This window comes from Rhagoletis pomonella, unplaced genomic scaffold, assembly GCF_013731165.1.
Source record: "Rhagoletis pomonella isolate Grant_MI unplaced genomic scaffold, Rhpom_1.0 Rhpom_scaffold_00002, whole genome shotgun sequence".
NCBI classification, from domain to species: Eukaryota; Metazoa; Arthropoda; class Insecta; order Diptera; family Tephritidae; genus Rhagoletis; species Rhagoletis pomonella.
In genome coordinates, this window is record NW_023458556.1 from 53,968,142 (window position 1) to 53,972,927 (window position 4,786).

General features: G+C 33.9%; 1 protein-coding gene across 1 annotated transcript in view; it reads right to left on the bottom strand.

Annotated features, from left to right (window-relative positions):
- LOC118753765 overlaps positions 1–4,786 on the bottom strand; it is a 26,698-nt gene that overhangs the window by 12,497 nt on the left and 9,415 nt on the right. The gene's annotated exons all lie outside the window — the stretch shown is intronic.

A 4,786-nucleotide genomic window follows, 5' to 3' on the forward strand; every position in this document is an offset into this window, starting at 1 on the left:
GTAAGAAACGCAACATTTGTTCTTCGTTTTCCAAGTGGGATATACAAAAAAAAGCTCATATTTCTGGTGGTGAACCTGGAGAGAACGAAGTATCAAACAAACCTCTTGCCATGCGCCTCTCGGTACCTCACTGTTAACAGCTATAATTGCGAAAAAGTAGACGACCTCGTTTCTAAAGAAACCTGAAAAGGCACCATTAATAATGTCTGCATCGAAATCCAACGCAGAATCGCTCTTGCCTACAAGTACTACTTTCGACTGAGTTGTTATAAGAGTTCGTCTTGGGACGATCCAACGATGAGCCTTACAACAGCGGCTTCGTTTCCGTCCTTAAAGCATTCAACACGGATCCCCCTGTTGATAGCACAGAAAGAGGAAGGAGCCTTCTCTATGATAGGAAACCAACCAGTTGGCGTCATTTCGCACAGAAGAAAAGCAACTGCGTGTGTGAAATGCGGCGTGCTTTATTTGACTCGTTCAAAATCGCTTAGACGATTACAACGCGAAACAAGAAAATCAAGAAGACAGAGGTAACAACCATAAACCATATTGAAAAAGGAGGCTCATCAATTAGAGCTTTATAATAAGCGTTCGTCTTCTTTAATTTATACTTTGAAGCTCTTCCCTAGTTTGTAAGAAAGACCGCTCGGCTATACAATATTTTTTATGGTACACAGGTACATACATTTACTACATACATTGAATGGTGATAAGAGGTGTATCTTAATCCGATTACTTACATTATCACTAAAACAACCGATTGATTTGCTACACTCTTGTTACAGCACTTAGCTATGCAAGTTGTAGATAAACGGCATAATTGTACTATATACTTTCATTGCAAATATAAACACACACATTTACACGTACATACAACACACAACCCTGCTGAGAAACCCTTTAGCAGTGTTGCCTCACATGGGCTTATCCTACCAAAACTGGCAGGTTTTTTTCCATTCGGTAGGTTGGCAGGCAAGATTGGATTTTGGTAGGTTCCGCAACAATGAGTAATAGTTATTTGCGAAAAATAGAAAATATGTATGTATGTCCCAACATATACACGAATATTTCACCGGTGCGTTCGTATAACGGCGACCAGAGTCATATTCCCGAGGGCGGTCGAAGTTTGTGTTCGCATCTGGGTCTGAAGGCAACGAAAGGGCCGACTGTCTCGCAAAGCGTGGAACCGAAAAAAGGCTACACTGCAGAACTACTTAGAAGCTGGAAAGAATCTCAGATTGCTTCCCACTGGCGGAAGGAAAAGGTCGCATAAGTCCATACAGTAAAATGAATTGTTATTCGCGGTTAACAGTTGTGTTAGTTATACTAAATGTTAACTTATCTACATTTTTAATAACCTAGTCATTGAAAAAAAAATATTAACAACTCAAAAAAAAATGTTGGTAGGTTTTGGTTGATTTTGGCAGGAAGTTTTGGTAGGAAAAAAATTTGTCTGTGGCAACACTGCCCTTTAGTGAAAGCTACTGTTTGCGAACCAGTTTGCTATGTAACTCAACTAGTTCGTCAATTGTTGGGTTATGCATCAGAGCCAACCAGTAAAAATACTACTTAGTATCGTCATGTCAGTTACCTATCTACATATGTACATACATTTGTACTACCAGTTAAAAATACATGTCCGTTATTTTGCCCACGGTGCTACAAAAGTCATATTGGCAAACCAGCTAGAGTATTGCCGTATCGTTCCAGAAATCCGCCGTTCGAATCTTCGACCAGCGTTAATAAATACTTATGTATATGTAGGGCTAGGAATCTCATGCACTCGAAATTCAAAAATATGCGCTATAAACAAGTAAAATATGCAATTAAAAATATTTTCCCAATCTTTTATTGCTGCTACAAAAATAAATAACACATATATTTTAACAAGAAAATAACGAATGGAGGGCACTATCTTTGATACAATATATCTTAGAAGTGGTAGTACTGAGGGAAAAAAAATCTCACATAGTTTTTATAGACAATTGCATGATCTACAATTTAGTCAAGCCAATTTTTGAAGTGTAACTGCTTTAGCGGCGGTTGGTTGGTTTGGAGTAAATTGGCAAACTCAACGGAAATTGCACACGGAAATGGTGCAACGGAAATGATGCAACGGAAATGATGCAGCGGAAATGGTTGGGGCTGAAACAAGTGCTTCTTGTGTGTATGCATATGGTATTAATTTAACAAAAATTTGCTAATAAAAGGTTAAAGAATTACACTTAGAAAAAGACCAATACAAGAATGGAAGTAAAGGTGACTACGTGAATAGATAAAGAAAAGAATGAAGGCAAAGCCAAAAATAAAAACAAAAACAAATATGCGTAAAGATAACGGCCAAAATGAAGACCAAGGTAAATTTAAACACTTTACTTATATATATAAAGGCAAAGGTGAAGGGGATTATGTAGATGAAGAAAATGATAAACATAAAAGTAAAGACAAAGTAGAGAATGAGGATACCGATAAAAGTAAAGATGAAGATAGGGAAGAAAGATAACAAGTCATTTTTAGCAAAAAAAAACTGACTTAAAAAAATATTTATATATACATATATATATATATTTCATGATCCAATGATCGCATCTAAACCAGATTAGTATGGGACCACCTCTGTGACACTACCTTTCCGATGCAAATTCTCGTAATCGGTTGACGTGGTCCAAAGTTATGCGGTAACATACATAAAAAAAAAATAAAAAAAATATTCCGACGAACAGATAACCTCCTACTTTTTTCGAAGTCGGTTAAAAATAAAGGTAAGTAAAGAGGAAAGGATATAGAGAGAGACACAGAGGCTCAATCTGGGAACCATTTTGGGATTTTAGAGGTTTTCAGGATTCTCGGGAATTATCGATAAAGTATGTAATCGATATTTTTATCAGTTTGGTTATCGATATTTTTATCGCTTTTTTATCGCAATTTTTATCGATATTGTTATCAATTTTGCTATAGATATTTTCCGAACTTATCGATGTAATCGATTTTTTTATCGATTTTGTTATCGATATTTTTATCGATTTGTTATCGATTTTGTAATAAATATTTTCAACTAATTTGTTAGCGATATTTTTTATCGATTTTGTTATCGATATTTATCGATTTTGTTATCAATATTTTTATCGGTTTTGTTATTGATATTTTTATCGAGTTTCTAATAGATTTTGCTAGCATTATTATTATCGATTTTTTCATCGATATTTTTATCGGTTTTGTTATCGATATTTTATTAGATGTTACTATCGATTTTGTTATCGATAGAGTATAAAGATAAAGGAAAATAGAATAAAATAAATGTAATGAGAACGAACAGGGGTAGTGGTAGGGATCTAGATAGAAAAAAGACAAAAAATATAACCTTAAGCAAAAGCAGATGTATTTATGTATGTACATATTTATGTATGCATGTATATTAGTTATGAGACAAAATAGGTATGTATGTAACGTAAATTTCACTTCTCCAGTGTGTCCCAGGCGCACTTTCTTTTTTTGATAAACCTTACCGTTTGGTTTAAAAGTGGAAAAAACAATTTATGTGACCTTTTACCTTTCATAATTTTTATTTTGCAGATGTGGGATCAATGGGGCCCTTTCACATTTCTTTCATAATGGAGTTGTCGATATGCGTACCAAATTTGAGCTTTATGCCAATTATTGCAACCTAGAATGTCTAACTTGACGGGGATATAAAGTTTATTGGAACGTTTTATATACGATTTTTATGTTTTTCGTCATAACTACTTATGAATAAAGTTTTTATAAATGATAGTTTTGTGTTTTATTCCATAATTTACTAATTACGTTAACGAAAAATATCAATAAACATAAAATTAGTTTGATAAATTAGCAAACATAGCCAGAATTTTTGTGTGGATAGACTTACGCCACGTTGCACAGGTGAGCATTTTTTTCACCTTGTACACCGAAGGTAAAACTTAACTTCTGCAAAATAGAGGTGAGACCCTTATAAAATTTTACTATGGGCCTCTCGGTACAATAATTATTTTTGATGTAAAATAAATTGTGATAAGGTGAAGCTAAATCTCTCGTATGTATGCCATAATGTTAACTGGGTTTTCGTTTTGGCTTTGACAATTCGAGCACAGGCGTTGCTACTCTCATTTTTTAAATTGTTTCGAAATAGATGAACTGTTATGCCAGTCGGTCGGTTTCTACCAGTTGATCTACCAAAATGTTTACTGACTGGTTTGCCTTTTCGCCGCTGGCAATGTTACAACAGTCTTTATCAAGGGTGCAATTTTGCTTGATATTAACTCCCGTAGGTGTATGTTTGCATTTTTGTTGCGTCCGTTGACTTTGGTTTATTTTATAAATACTACTAGAAAGTAACAACATAATTATGGACTAACATATATAACATTTTTACTACAATAAAACTGACGCAAATTTCTGCGTTTTTGCATCTATTGCGACAACCAAAAGTAAATGTCAGAGTAAATACTAAATACCTAAGTTAATATAAATGTACAAATATATGCACATATATACATATGAGTATATGTACATTCATATTTATATATATATGTACGAATATACAACTGTTTGTTTATTTACCTTTTCTTTGGATTTGCTATGAAATGTGATGTGTGCTTAAGATTACAGTGCATGTAGCTAACCAAAAAAAAAAATGGTAATAATAAACTTAAAACGAATATGAAAACCGAAAGATGTACGCTGGGTAACTGTATCTCTATCTATAAAAATACGTATAAGATTATTTGGCAATTTTGTTTGTGTTTTCGAAAGTGTGAACTGTCAGTTA